The sequence below is a fragment of the Xenopus laevis genome, chromosome 5S (genome assembly GCF_017654675.1).
Source record: "Xenopus laevis strain J_2021 chromosome 5S, Xenopus_laevis_v10.1, whole genome shotgun sequence".
Taxonomy (NCBI): domain Eukaryota; kingdom Metazoa; phylum Chordata; class Amphibia; order Anura; family Pipidae; genus Xenopus; species Xenopus laevis.
Window position 1 is genome coordinate 94,697,945 of NC_054380.1, and position 16,510 is coordinate 94,714,454.

Genomic DNA, 16,510 nt, shown 5'->3' on the forward strand with positions numbered 1-16,510 from the left:
ACATCATGCCCCTTTCTTTTGTATGAGGCTGGACTCAACACAAAGTTGTAGAGTTTCCCTACAACTGGCACCTCACCAATCCTATATCTACATTTATTGAGAGGCAGCTACTGTCCCTCCAGCCAGTGTGAGTCAGTCAGGGGTCTACATTCTGCATTTCTGAACCACCTCTGGGGGTTGTACACTTCTATAATAATCCCCCCTACATATTCACATGGATATCGACAGCTATAATCAGGGTGCATATCTGGATTCAAGTAAGGGGCGCACAGAGGCTGTGTAAAGGGGTAACAAATCAGGGGGCGCAATGGAGGCATCATGGTAAGAGCTCAACTTAGATGGGACACCATGGATAGAATGCAGGGATACAAATCAGGAGTACAGTGTGGGTACAATGCAAGCAGCATAAATGATGGGGCACAATGCAGAGTTCCAGTTATATATAGAAATATAAATAGCAGTGTAGGGCGTGGGTAGAGTGGGTACAAATCTGGACACATTGTACATAACCTGGGGCACTTTTCAGGTAGAAAAACTTCTGTTTTGCTACAGAAAAATCCACTGAGTTGCCCAGAGCTTTTGCATGACATTCCTCTCTCCATGCATGGAATGTGCGAGTGCCCTCAATCCCCAGGCAACCCACAAAGCATCTGAAAGCCTCTGACTGGCACCACATACCCCTGACACATGTCTGGCACCCTGATCTATTCCCTGACATTACATAGCTAGGGCTTAGCCTGAAGCACATTCACCTGCTGCTGCTGCTGCTGCTGGCAGTGAACTGGTTAGGAGTAGAGAAAAACAGCAGAAATGTTGAGTCTGATCTGGGTTGAGAGTCCACTAGGGCCCCACACACTATAATGTACATGATTGGCACATGGGCGGGTGCGCAGATCTCTCTTAGATCCAAAGTAAAACAGGTTCAAGGGGAGGGGGTGTCAAAGTTGGGTTTGCGATTACTTACGTGGCAAGAAGATCGGGGTGTTTTCTTCCAGCAGGGTGACAGGCAGCAGGTTCCCGGGAATCTTAAATATCAAACCGTGGGGCCCCCATAACCGTCACACGAGCCTTGTATCCGGGTCAGAGAGTCCATAAGAGCAGCCAGGTCCAGCCCGGAGTAAGACACATGCCCTGTCCGGCTCCTCAGCGCAGTCCCTGCAACAAGACGCAGCGTTTGTGCCTTAGAACCCAAATGGCTGTTTTTTAAGAGAAGAATGAGCTGCAACAACACACACAGACACACACACAAAATCAGCTATCCTAACACTGCTGCATGCCCCCACCCTGCAGAAGGGAAAAGGCTTTATATTTTTCACTGGGTATTCAAAGATAATTTGATGGCATTGTTTCTGCTACAGATGGTTCTTTTTAATACAATAACAGTGCTCTTTGTGCATACTACCCACAATAAAAATCTAAAGCGTTCCCCTGAATAACCATTTTGTTCTCTCTTGTATAGGGCCAACAAAAGCAGCCGTGAGGTAATGGGTTCTGTTTATTGAAGCCATAGAATAGGGATTTGATAAAGATTTTTTTTTTCTTTTCAGAGAAAAAAAAAAAAAGAGGGACAGAGAGAGAGAGAGAGAGAGAGAGAAGACATTGCAAGGTTGAACTGATCTCTTCAACATTTTATATAACTCTCACTACAGATTTCTATCTTTATATTCGCCTTTGCCATCTTCTCCAGTCATAATAATAATATTAATATTAATAATAATAAGATTAAAAACAATAACACCAATAACAATATTTATATTAATATCCATATTATTAATAATGCGGATAATAATAATAATAATAATAATAATAATAATAATTATAATAATGATAATAATAATGATAATAATAATAATAATAATAATAATAATAATAATAATAATAATACAAGATAATTTGTATGGTCAATGTGGGAAACAGGGAAGCATGGCATATAGTTAACTAAGAGATTCTGTTCATAAATAATAATACAATGCAACGTGTAAATTTTAATTGTTCATGTGTGAGTGCATTTCCCCCTACAGACACATCTTGCTCTCGCTCTATATCTATCTGTGTCTGTCTATCATTATCTATCTATTATCTCTCTATCTCTCTATCTATCTGTCTGTCTATCACTATCTATCTATCTATCTATCTATCTATCTATCTATCATCTATCTATCTTTATATTCTGAATCGACCTACCCTTCTACACATGTCTATGTATGCCAGGTATTATTTATGTGCCGTTATCTAGTTGCCCTTTGAAGGAGATAAATGTCATTGAAGTGTCTTCACCTACTTAACACTCTGTCCCACTAGACTGCAGATCATGGAAATTAAGTGTAAGGCAAGGCATATTTCTTCTATAAGTAATTCCCTCGACTGCTTCTAAATGCCCACCATTCTCACTAGCTGGCAGTGGTGGCTTGGGAGACTGCCAGTTCGCCCCTATCTGTCAGTAAGTGTAAGTAACTGGTGTATGTTGATGTTCTTACTCCTACAGATGGGTCTCCCCCCCAAAACACATGGATGGGGGAGACTGAATATGTTCTGTATGAGCAGCGAGAGCTACAGACAATATACCCTGCCAATATAATAATGAATATTGTATTCTCTCACTTTTCCCACCTGTAGGCTGATCTGCCTGACTTTCTTCCCATGGTAAGGATTTTTAACCCTTCCCTTCTCCAATCAAAGCTGCACTTTGGTAGCCTTCGCCTTCTGAGGATTAACTACAACACGGTGCAAGTGAATAGGAGCCAAGTGAATAGCGAGCAGCACAGAGGCTTCCTCGTACAAATACCGTCTCTTCAGTAAATGAACAACGTGAATACGCACAAAGTATCACCCTAATAGAATAGCTGGGAGAGGGGGGTCAATGGGACACCTCTGAGAAAACTTAAATTGAGCTGCAGTTCAGAGTATCCAGGTGTATTTTTATGGCAACAAACAGAGCCTGACACCGGCGCTAGGCGACTCTACACTTATTGATGATGCGCTTAACTGGCGCTATTCATGGGCAGCCAAGCATGGGTGGGAGCTACAGTATTGTCCTATGTCACTATAAAGGCTTGGGCCGCAACTGCGCCGCTTTGATATTCTATAAACATTTATCAGAAAAATGGCAACTTCTGACAGCATTTTCCAATTGAATAAATCACTGGATAATGGGGAGGAGGGGGGAATAATAGGTAGCAAATAAAGGTCTGGAGCCACAATAGCTAAGTGCTAAGTTGCTAATGTATCATTCTTACACATGATCTACATTTGTCTAAGATAAATATGGACTAGATAAAGGTGCTGATGCCCTGGGCAGTACAGCTAGAAACGAATTTATTTAGTATAATGCGGTTTTCATTTGATCAGTTGCTAACGAGGGACCTTTCCTAACTGTGGGTCGTCGGAAACTATTTATTTCGTACTCGTCATTATAAAATAATGCTTGAGCTCTGTGTTCCTAAAGAGCGCGGCTTTTAGCGACAGAGGCGCAGCATCATGGCAAATACTAGGGGTGGTACAGGTGGACACACCGGGCTGGAGGCACACGCCATATATTAGTGCACATTACCTGCATGACTAATCATGAATGGGGAGAGTTCAATGCAGATACAGGGAACATTAACTCTGCGCTTGCCGGATACACCCCAAGCTCTTTCCAAGCCCACTCTCTGCATTCCCGCAGGCACCGCTCTCATTAGGCTCCACTCTATCCCTTTATCCTCTAGGACCCCCAGCATTTCACTACATTACACTACAGCATTCTCTCGGGACCATCCATGGTTTAGTTGACTATTACAAAAGCCGGCAACTTCACAGATGGACTAAAATGCATTTTTTTTTTACCCTTGACCTGGTTTGTAAAACTAAAAGCGCCTCAAGGCTCCTTGGCTTTGATAAAGGGTTGAATTTAAGGAAGACAAATAAGTTGATTTGGTAGCCAGAGAAAAAAAGTTTTCCCCTTATTGTATCGATTGCAGCTCTAGATATCGCTCCTGATTTGCTTTTAAATAAACTAACGTTTGAGTGACAGCGAAAATAAGTTTTTCAATTTGAGCCCAGGCCAACCTGCCCTCCAGTACCAGTTTGGCAATATATATATATATATATATATATATATATATATATATATATATATATATATATATATATATATATATATATATATATATATGTATATATATATGTATATATTTATATATATATATATATATATATATATATATATATATATATATATATATATATATATATATATATATAAATAAAAAAGGTGAAGTGCACATTGTACAATTTAAAATATAAGTTTTATTAGATACATGTTAAAAGGGTCAACGTTTCTGTCTGTTCCTGAGACCTTTATCAAGACTATATATATAGATATAGATGTAGATATAGATATATATATATATAGTGAAAAAAGTACCCCCTCTTGTAAAATATAAGGATATTATAAGTTACCGAGGAGTTTCATGACCATATAAAAACACGAGGCCGAAGGCCGAGTGTTTTTATACAGGTCATGGAACTCCGAGGTAACTTCTAATATCCTCATATTTTACAACTGGGGGTACTTTATTTATTATAATACACAAATTTCAATGAGTCATGTGACTGAAATGACATCAGAACTCACCGTTTATAACTGATGACATCAGAACTCACCGTTTATAAGGATATAATTTACAAGATATTCATGGCTTTTGTGTATTATATATATATATATATAGTATCTCCTCCTAACATATGAGGGTGCTTAGAATAAAACTTGCTAGAATATACAAATGCACTCAGGGTAGCCGAATTGGTTCTACTGCCTTCCAAACATTCAGGTGATTCGATTATGTCGCTGCCTATTCTAATGTATAAAACCCCACTGTCTGTACTCTAATAACTCACTTATATTGCGACTTAATTTACAAAACGTGCCGATTCCCATCCAGATCTGCAAATGCACAAACCGGCACAAAGCGAGTTGGGAAATACTCTTGTTTTTACTGTTAAACCCTCTGATATCTTTGTTCTGGTAATATTAAAATATTTGCCTGCTGCTACGATTGGCAGAATGTGTTAAATACCGTTCTACCTCAAATGGAAGTTGTAAAACTAAAAGCCAGTTTATTGGTCCATTGCGCGGAATTTTTCTCTCATTGCCAGGAGATTTACTGCATTGTACCAAGAGTTTCTCTGTGCGAATTCTACATAAAGGACCGATCCGAGAATCTGCTAAACCCCACAGCAATTCTTGAATAAATTGCTGAGCCATTCAAGGACAAGACGTGAGCAAACAATAGGCTTCCAGTGCATCCAGATGCGCAGCGCTGTCTAGGTGTATATTAGTACTATGATCAATCCACACAAACATATATTCAAAATGCAATTTGAACATACTTTTTTATATATATATATATATATATATATATATATATATATATATATATATATATATATATATATATATATATATATATATATTTCGTGTCATTAACATTTAATTTTAAATATATAACCAAAATAAACATTTGTATTTATTTCTTTTTTAAACATGCGTCCGACATACTACTACTACTACTACTAATAATAATAATAATAATAATAATAATAAACTGAATTTGGAAATTACTATAACAATGAATTGAATGTGTAGAAAATAAGATTTTTGACAAAATGCTGTAGAGTCAGTACAGAAGACTTATATTTTGGGGGGAAATAGTCAAAATAAAAAATAGAAACAAAGTGGCCTTTTGCGCTTTTCTTTTGATTCTAGTCTAAGATCTCCTGCTACCACCTCATAGCAAATTCTGCAAGTTCCAGCATGAAAACGGCTGGAGAACCCCCCGAGTTGGCCTAAATAGTACAATTATTATAATTATAAATAGAAAATAGAGAAACAAAACTAAAGTAATGCATTTTAATGGATTGGCTGGATTGCAATAATCTGTTCCAAATCCAAAAGACACACATTTTATTAGCTACATTATCTGACTGCAGAATATGGTGTGAAATCCCAGGGACTACATATATCACTCAAACGCATTGTTATTTTAATGGACTATGTGTGCAGCTTAATCTGTATCTTTTATTAATTGAAACCCATAGAAAACGAGGTCTAATAGACTTTTCTCTAATTTGCCTGGCAGTACAGGAGCAGAGGAAGGTTCTCTCTCTCCCCAGCACACCAGGCTGGTTTGTTTACTGGGGCTTTTGAATGAAAATAAAGCTTCGCTTCTGCTGACTGCACATCATTATCTCTGGGACCATAATCCTGCTAGCAAATCCTATATCTTTCCAGAACTGGCTCTTTTGTTTGGGATTGCTGAAAGTTTATCCTGTAACAAAGAGGAATAAGGCATCCCCTCTTATCCTCATAATTAAGTGCGGGGAGTCATTTAGAATCAAGCACAGGGAAATGTACAATTTAAGACTTATATTTCCATGCGAGCAGGGAGGCGGCAAGGGGCCGCTACTAATTGCCAACATAACATTTAAATTAGCAAAGCACTTCGGAGACTTGCGTTTAATGTTAAGAGCAACTCTTAATGAGGCTCTAATTTGACATAAATAACAATAGTGCTCCATTACTAATCTATAGATGTAGCTAATCTACTTATCTTTTATATAGAGTAATATGGCATTAGCACCCCCACCCAAACCCACACACAGATCAGACACACATAGTGAGCACCACACAGAAATATATCAAGCTTTCTGGCAGTTGTGAGGCTCAAAGCAATGGGTGTGTGTGTGTGTGGGGGGGGGGGGACTGTAATACACCATTCAGGGGGCCTCATTTTGCCATCATTTTAAGTAATGTAAAAAACAATCAAGCACGTGAGGGAAGGGGTTAACCCTGCAGGCAGTTTAGAATTCCAAACACTCTCTTGGTACCCAAGAACCTTCAATAGCCTGATCCCCTCTCTGGGTGCAACAGGGCATGACTCTACCAGCAAAGTCCTTTATGGCTTTTATATTTGCTTTCATGCTGCAGAATTTCACAAGTAGCCCTTTATTGGAGTGCGAGTGTTACATATAATGAGCCACTGTTTGCACAGGGCAAATGAAAGAAGCCACTGATTTATAGTTGTCCCTAACTTTGATAGGGCACAAGAGCATAATCCTAGCTGGGGATGCGATATCTGTGCCCTGCCAGGATCCGGATGGAGAAAAAGTGACAGTTAGGAACATCTGTCAGGCGTCTGTTTGAGGCACAGACTGAATGTCATGCAGCGCACAGCTGTAGCTTTTATCTGCTTCTCTTGTGCCAACATCTGTCACCGCAATACACTGACACAGACAATTGTCATCACCTCGAGGGGAAAACGCTCGGTTTCTTCTTTTTCTTAGTCCTTGTGTGAGTAAATCTGGGGGAGCCCTGGCTCTAAATATGAAATATCTTTCCAGGAAAACGCGCAATTGTGTCAAAAACAGAGCGACCATTACGATGAGTGAAGAAGTATGACAAACCAGGGCTAATATACAGTATATTATATATATATTCGCATAGGTACAGTATTCAGATCAGCGCTAATGAAGTTTCTGATTCAGCGCAGGGTACTTGTTGTGAATGAGTATCTGTACAACACCATTAACACTTTCTGTATGTAGAAGTAGCCCAGAATATATAATAAACTTTGTAATATGTCACAGAATTATTTGCGCACACCAGAGTGCTTTCTGGCCTCAATATTTGTGTGCTCATACATACACAGCCTAGAACACTGAGAGCCGCATAAATAACACACGTGCTGAATACAGGAATGCCATAAGGAATATTAAGGCTACATAGGTCTATATAACCATGCCCTTGGCCCACCTATCCCATCCAACATCCACTAAATCTCCACTTCTTTCTCCACTTTCTTGCTCTTCTGTTGCCTCTAGTATCCTACCAGGTGTTCTGCCTGTCTTCCACCATTGACCCTGGATTTGAAATGCAATCTGTATTTGGCATCTAAAGAAAAGAGAACAGATAGAACTGTATAAATTCTATTTAAAAGAGGAAGCAGAGCCAAATATGTGCATAGTGTTGCACTTCCATCCCTTTGTGTTTCATACAGAGAACAGAGCAGAACTAAAGCCATTGAGGGAATACCCAAAGATGAGCTAGAGCTACACATGACTTATGCATAATAGGGAGTGGTGTAAGAGCTGTTCATCTTACCTTACTGCAATTGTTTGCAGTTGGTTTGCCTAGAGCAGAGGTCCCCAACCACGGGGCCCTTAAAGTTTAAACATTATGATTTTATGTAAGGTGCTTTAAAGTTTTACAAGAAATTTTAGAAAAATGTTTACAAATTTCAAATAATAAAACTATACCTGCAGAGCTTTGAAAGCAGAGGGAACGTAACCCTTTAAAACAGCATGGGAGGATAGGGCCTGCTGTAATATTGTTTCCAGGTCCTGGAATGGGCATCATGAGCAGTGCAAAGATGGTTGGGAGTCATGGGTAAGGGATCATGGGTTAAGTTATGTTTCATGGGCATTGGGGCTACTCATTTTTTTGGGGGGGGGGGGTCTGGGTGGCCCAGCACCTTCAAGTTAAGCCCCTGCACACCTGCATATATATTTATTGGGCATGCAGCTTAGGGGTGCAGCTAGAGTTTAACTTCAGTTGACCAATTTGTATGATAGGATCAGCCTAAGCTTAAAATAGCTTGCTAGGCTTAAAGGAACAGTTCAGTGTAAAAATAAATACTGGATAAATAGATAGGCTGTGGAAAATATATTTTTTTTTAAATATAGTTAGTTAGCCATAAATGTAATGTACACAACACTACTTCCTGCTTTTCAGTTATTACATCCACTGCAAATGTTCACAAAAGCCATTCAGTTGCAAACTTTACGAGGAAGTCATTGAGGTCTGTGATCGGTCTGAGACGAAGCAAACATGGTCTGTAACATTCACTATGGTGAACATTTTTTGTGCTAAAGAAACATATTACATTCCCCCATTATAGAGATGTTTGAAGGCTTGTTACAATTCATATTCTGGGAAAACAGTCAACATTTTTAATAAAAAAACAAAACAGACCTTGTCAGTTGTCACATGAACATAGTTGCTATTTATATGGAAGTGTGTAGGATGCAGGACAGTGCTTTTGCGGCAGATATGGCCTATTAGGATTTTGTAAATGTTTATTGTAAAACATAATTCTGAATAAACTCTTGTGAGTTAGGTTTTGTACATGGTATAGAAGAAGTACTAAAGGTGGGACTGGGATATGATCACTTTATAATACACAAGGGCCAAGAATCTGGTAAAAGGCTCCATAGCTTTGTATGCTCGTGACGACTTCTAGTATTTTTACATTTTACAATAGGGGTAGGGAAACTATATTCCCTATGTATAAAGCATGACAGACTCACAAGAAAGACTGGTTTGTACATAGAGGGCAGGTTTATCCCTTGGGATTAGAAACAGGGGCCTAACAAGAAGGATGTGAAGATTGCACCTAGTCCTGCTGAGACCTCTTAGGAGCAGGGCTGGATTTACATAACAGGTGCCCCTAGGTCCACTACCTTTCGTCTCGCCCCCTGTCCCTTTCATTTGTGCACATGCACAAATTTTCATCATGGGGTCCGACACTATCATATTTCCTGCACATCCTCAATGCTTCCGAACCAATGTGGATCTGCTTAGGCGGCATGCCACCCCCTAAAATCCTGCCACCCTAGGCTGGGCCTTTGTGGCCTTTCCACACTTCCAAGCCTGCTTAGGCGCAAACTAATTTATAACAGCAGAAATTATTTTAATTATAACAAGGCAGCACAGACACACATGGGGGGTTATTTACACCCCTATTGCAGAATTGCAGCAGCCAGTCTCTGCATTGTATATTGTAATGAAAATACACACAGCTCTCATAATGAATTTAGCACACTCAAAAGTAGCACATAAGTGATTCCCCTAACCCCTACCTATTTCCTAACTTGTACTTCATTTAGAGGTGCAAGCTAAGCTGGCCATAGACGTTCGGATTTTATTTCTTGCATAACAAATGGTCAGATGCAACTAAAATGAACTATTCAGATTTAAATTGTAGGGTTAAAGTAGGAACAATACCAAATCAGACAACGTTGTAGCCATTAACTGACAGAAAGCAATTGTACAAAAGTATCCAGGGTCAGCATGAACCAGGGTTTCGAGATTGTTCTTCCGCAGAGATGTTGTGAAGTAGTAAATTTAGGGGCAGATTTACTTATTGTCGAAGTGGCCGTCGCTAGCGAAAATCCTCCAGAAATCTCATCTGCAGGGACATTGCCAGTTTACTGACAGGTGTAGAGGACAATTCGCTAGCGAAACAGACCGTCGTAAGCGCAGTTTTGTGCCATATAGCCAGACGAATTTTGGCTCAGGTTTTACTCTGCAAATTCACTAAAGTGCGAATTTTACAGAACGTTACCTCTTTCGCCAGAGTTTCCTTCTCAAATTTAGACCAGGCGAACTGATAAGATGAAACTACATCCTCCTCAGTGACATCATATCCTGTATGCCGGCAAGTCATAAAAGTTGTAAAAAAACACTGGAGTTTTTTCATATTTTAAAGTGGGATTGTCTTCAAAAGTCCTAACTATTAAAGATTTTTGTGTTAACTAGTGATGAGCGAATCTGTTTACTGCAAAATTCGTAAAACGGTGAAAAATTTGCAAAACGCATTGAAGTCAATGGGCGTCCAAATAATTTCCACGCGCAAAAATTTTTATGCACACGCCAGTTTTGATCAGCATCAAATTTTTTTTTGCGCAGTGGATTTTTGCCCAGCGAATTGATGCCGCAGTTTAGTATTAATTCGCTTGCGGCGAAACACGAAAATTTGCCATAAATTCATGTCTGGTCACTAGTCACCAGTGTTAACATTTCATTCCCAACCATTTGAGGGCCATTTGTTTTAGGGTGGGCTCATGTCTAGGGAATCTCTTTTGTCTTTATTTTGCTTCCTTGGACATTTGTAATGATAAGTGGCCACTTCAAGCATTTGCATCAACATCCCTAATAAAGACGTCCATATGACCTCTATGTACCCGCCTTATTCAAATTAACCTAAGTGTAAGAGTACTAATGAAGTTTCCCTAAGCAGAAACGAATGCTAGCGAAAGATCACAATGTGCCTTACAGAATAAAACATAATTTCAAAGCAACTCTCTAATATACATTTATGAAACATTTTCAATGCTTTTAAAGTGGTGGTTTACCTTAAATTGTCTTTTAGTATGTTACTGAATGGCCAATTCTAAGCAACTGTACAATTGGTATTTTGGTCATGTTTTTTTTTTTAATAGTTCATTAAATATTTGCCTTTTTCTTCTGACTCTTTCCATCTTACAAATGGGGGTCACTGACCCCATCTAAAAGAACAAATGAGCTGCAAAGCTATGAATGTATTGTTTTTAATACTTTTCATTACTCCTCTTTTTATTTAGACCCTCTCCTATTTATATTTATAGCCAGTCTCTTATTCAAATCAATGCATGGTTACTAGGGCAAGGGACCTGTCACCCCAAGAAATAATGCCAAATAATGACAATGTTTTATGCATACATCAACATACAAACCAAAAATACAAACATAGGGGTATATTTATCAAAGAGTGAAGATAGAGATCACCACAGTCCACTAGAGTAAAATTCTCCCACTCTCCATTTATTTCTATGAGATTTTTAAAGCAGTTTTTATCAAAGGATGAACTTTCACTTTCACCCATTCAAAAATCCCATATAAATGAAAGGAGAGTGGTGGAATTTCACTCTAGAGGACTGTGGGGAACTTCACTCTTTAATAAATATGCAACGAAGTCCAAGGCTAAGGCTCATGGCACATGTATCACTGCTCAGCTTTAAAAAAATTACTACACATTTTTAGGTCGAATTCCACCTGTATCAGTGATTAATATCAGGTTAATTCCAATATAGTCAATTGCAGATGACACTGCCAGGTCTGCGTGTATTGCTGTCAACAAAAAAAATACTGGGAAACGTGTTACGTGTGCCATGTGATTTAGCCACACATGTTTGTGCATGCGCTTACACATACAGAATGCAAATAATGAATATGGGACTAGAATACAGAAGAATACAGAATAAGCATAACAAACAAGGGAAAGTTGTGCTCACCACTAATTTTTAAAACCATTAGGCGGGGCAATGAGGCTGTGACCACAAAATACATATAGACAAATACAAGAGTCCTCTGCACTCAACCCATTATCAATATATTTAAGACAGAGACATTTTGTGCATACTGCTACTGAAAAATGCCTTACCCTTTAAACAAAACAGGGATTGTTTGTCCATATATTGCAATATATTTAAGCTGGCCAACTACATCAAAGTCATCCCATATCTGGCCAGTCCTATGCTCAATTTTCATCTGATTCATTAAGAATTCAATTGCTTCTTTATACATTTTACAAAGGGACTAAGTTTTACCTGCAACTTACTAGCTGCTTTCAAAGTAAAACTCCTAAACTTGGCTGCCCTTTTATTAGACACCAGTGGGATCACCTGACTATAGCTGGGAAGGGTGGGAGCTACAACATGGAGCTGGTCACTGCTCCTGTATAAACTATAACAAACAAGGGAAAGTTGTGCTCATCACTATTTTTTAAAACCATTAGGCGGGGGTGCAATGAGGGTGTGACCACAAAATACATATAGTCAACTACAAGAGGTCCTCTGCACTCAACCCATTATCAATATATTTAAGACAGAGACATATTGTGCATACTGCTACTGAAAAATGCCTTACCCTTTAAACAAAACAGGGATTGTTTGTCCATATATTGCAATATATTTAAGCTGGCCAACTACGTCAAAGTCATCCCATATCTGGCCAGAATACAGAATAAGATCAAATATATGTTGCCACTTTTCTCAAATCTGATACTGTTATGAGTGAGAAATTAAGAACAAGCTAACATTTGGGGTAAGGGTTTTTTAGACAGCAGCTGATGTCCCTTGATAGGTTTTTGTAATGTTGGAAACTCAAACTTTAATGCAAAAATATTTTGCATGCTCCTCATACCATGAATAGTTGATACAGATATTGTTTTCATGTACGTCAGTTTAAACAAACCAGATATGTGGTGATTTTTGCAAAATTCTAATCTTAAGTTTTATTTTCAAGCTATCATCAAAATAACTAGAATCATGTCCTTCAACAAAGTGATTTTACCAACAAGTGGAAGTTGGTTATATGATGCTGAAAAAGTTACAAGAGGTGTATGGGAGACAATTCAAAACATGGCCACTTTATTTATCATTTCTGGAATCTCTGGTATAATAGAATGTATTTTGGGTAACACGTCTAACTCTTTTCAGTTTCAAATTTGACATTTACATACACTGAGCCAAGGATTTTTCAGAACTAGAATGACAGGTAAATTTATTTCAAAACCTCCATATCCATCTGAAGAGATAATTCAATCAACTCAAGGTTTTTACGTGAATCCTAAGGCTTTTAATTACTCAGATGAGTTGGATGATGTGCAAGGCTGCCCAATTCATGTGTGTTATGCCGATTGTTATAGATCAATATTTCTTTAGCCAGGTTTAAACAGAATGGGTAACAGAACAGGGTGTCCTCTGTGTTCTTCCTGCATAAGGTTGACCTGCATGTTTTTATAATGATTTTCAAACTTTAAATAATTGTATTACATCTGTGCTTGTACGGTACATCCATCCTATGCAAGTTAAATCCGTTCAAAGTCAACAACAAGCTATTAAAGAACATATTTGTTGACATAATTAAAATTGAATATGATTATCATGCCAGGATATTACAGTAATTTAGACAAAATTAGCAATATATATTGATAAAACACACCCATGATGTAGAACATAACAAGGTGGGTCTATTCATGGCTTGAATACAATTAAGAAAGAATGAGATGGGATAGGACAGGATCAATAGCGTTTGTAGGGCTTTCAACGCAAATTATGCAGAGACAAAAGGGACTGTATTTTGTTCCTGATTTGGGATCAAAAGGTCAGGTGAGCAAGTCAGCCCATATAATTGAAAACAGGGTTTCAGTGATTCAAATTACAGTAAAATATCATAATTATTAATCTTTTGCATGAATTATTATATACAATGACACAGTCAATAACTGAAGTTTAAAAAACACCACAGGAGAATCTCAAAATACAGGAAAGGGTTAGGGCCAAATACAACATATTTCACCAATCTGCTGATAAATATAGGCAATAAGATTACATGGATGGGTTTGAGAGACAATGAAAGAGACTGGAGTTATCTGATTAAACAGACTTTCTGCTTTGTTCACAAATTATTCAATTTCTAACTTCAAATCTGCTGCAGGGCTCCAGTGTTATCCTGGCTTTCAGTGAAAAAATGGGTGGGAAAAAATTGGCTAGAGGTGGCTTTTTTTTTTAGATGTGACTTTTTTAACATATTGAGTGATAAAATAACGCTAAAACTTTTGTTTGTAGAAAAAAGAAACTTTTTCGTTATAGGAATACTAGAACTTTATGGGAGTGCAACAACATAGGTACAGTGTTCCTGCTGATCTCATCTTTTGAATGTGCTTTATCTCAAGCGAGGCTGGCTGAACAAGAACCTATAACTACCCCTTACCCATCAGGAGGAACTCTCTGGCTGCCACCAACTCCTATAGAGATGCAAGAAAGGGGCAGAAGGGTACACAGTGTAAAAGAGGCTGTGTTTTATCATTGAATGAAATGCTCAATACTGAAGAGATATGATTAAAAGATTACCCAGAATTCAAGCCTAGGTAGGTTCAGATGACCAGTCAGCTCAAAGGTCAATAAGTAGAAATTAAATCTACAAAATAGACACAAAGACAGGAAAGATGCACCAGGAACTCACAAAATGAGAACTATTATTCTGCCTGGGTGCACCTGCTTAAGGGACAAGGAAAGTTAAACTAAAGAAGTAGCTGGAAATGTTGTACATTATGTTTTGGGCTTCTGTACCAGCCCAAGGCAACCAAAGCCCTTTAGCAGTGAAGATGCCCCAGTAGCTCCCCATCTTGTTTTCTGCTGATTCACTGCACATGTTCTGTGCTGCTGTCACTTACTGAGCTCAAAATATACAGTATACATATAATATAAATGTCACAGTATAAGGCTGATTAGTAAATAATATGGATAATTACTACATGGCAGCACAGAGACCAGTGCAACTAGCATCAGAATTTAATAATCAGCCCTGTAGCATCATCTTATATTACAGACAAACCTAATTTTCTGCTTGATAATTTGCGACAATCCCTAAGCTTAGCTTCTCAACAGCTGCTCAGAGCCCACTGAGCATGTGAGTGTCACAGACACTTTCCAAGATAGTGACCCCCTATGACAAATTTGAAGTCATGGATCATTGCTGCTATTGTGAAGATACAAATTTTGGCTGGTGCAATAAATTCAGTATATAAAACATGGCATTTATAGCCTTATTAATTTTTAGGGTTTAGTTCTCCTTTAAATGGCTCCTATGCTCACAGTTTTTTGTATAATGAAAGATAATTTTTAGCAACGTTCCAATATACATTCAAAAACATATTGAAATCATTGTTTAACTACCTAGAGAATTCTCAGGAATGAAGCACCAAATAAACTTTCTAAAAGTGCACAAGTAGAGAACCTAGCAGGGAGAGTCAACAGCACACATTAGGTAAAAGGGAACTGCGTGAAGATAAATTTGTTTGCCTTCTGGATTTTAATTCTTATAAGTGTTTCAAATAGTGAACATAAACTTTCACCCATTGATAAATAACCTTCTAAAAATCCCATAGGAATGAATAGAAAGTGGGTGAGGTTGTTTGCTATGAGTTCTAATCTCACATTTTGTTAAATTTGCCTCTAAGGGGGTTATTTATTAAAGTTTGAATGGAAAAAACTGGAAAGTTTTTTACTAAAAATTCCAAATTTGTAGTGGAAAAAACAAATTTTTCAGGATTTATTAAATTCTGATGCTGCAAAAAGTCAGAATATGAAAATCTGGCATCTCAGTCTTGATGATGTTGTATATAAGTCAATGGGAGAGGCCCCTATCCTGTTTGGTAGTTTCTGTGGTTTGTGCTGGAATTAGGCAGAAAATCCGACTATTTCCAACTTTTTTGGCGAAAATCCTAAACATTCGGGCTTTTCCTGAAAAAGCCAGAAAAAAAAATACGCTTCAGGAAAAACTCCAAAAAAATCAAACAATTCAGGTTTTTGCTAGATTTTATCAAGTTAGTCCCAGATCCGATTAAATTGCGTTTTTTTTAATAGTAAATTAGTTCACATCATGGATTCTAGTTTGGTCAGACTTTTTTATTTTAAAAAATCAGAAAAGATCGGATTTAGATAAATACAACTTAGAGTACAAGTTAGGTGGCAATAGATCAGAAGTTTAAACTTAGCAACAAAATGCCAAACTTGATACCAGAAAAAGCATCCAAAACTTCCAGACAGGCACAAACAAGCAAGACATGAAGACATAACAGGACCAAATCAGGATCCACAGCATTATTGGGTACAGAATCCAAGGAAAAGCAGAAGGTTGAAGAGGTTC

At 38.0% G+C, this 16,510-nt stretch overlaps 1 protein-coding gene across 7 annotated transcripts in view; it reads right to left on the reverse strand.

The window, feature by feature from the left end:
• Window positions 1–16,510, reverse strand: part of LOC108718087 (transcription factor Sox-2) — a 278,551-nt gene that overhangs the window by 33,255 nt on the left and 228,786 nt on the right. For all 7 annotated transcript variants that reach the window (XR_005961616.1, XR_005961612.1, XR_005961610.1 and 4 more), the window contains one exon: window positions 965–1,155. The gene's annotated coding sequence lies outside the window, so the exon portion shown is untranslated. The remainder of the gene's footprint in view (window positions 1–964; window positions 1,156–16,510) is intronic.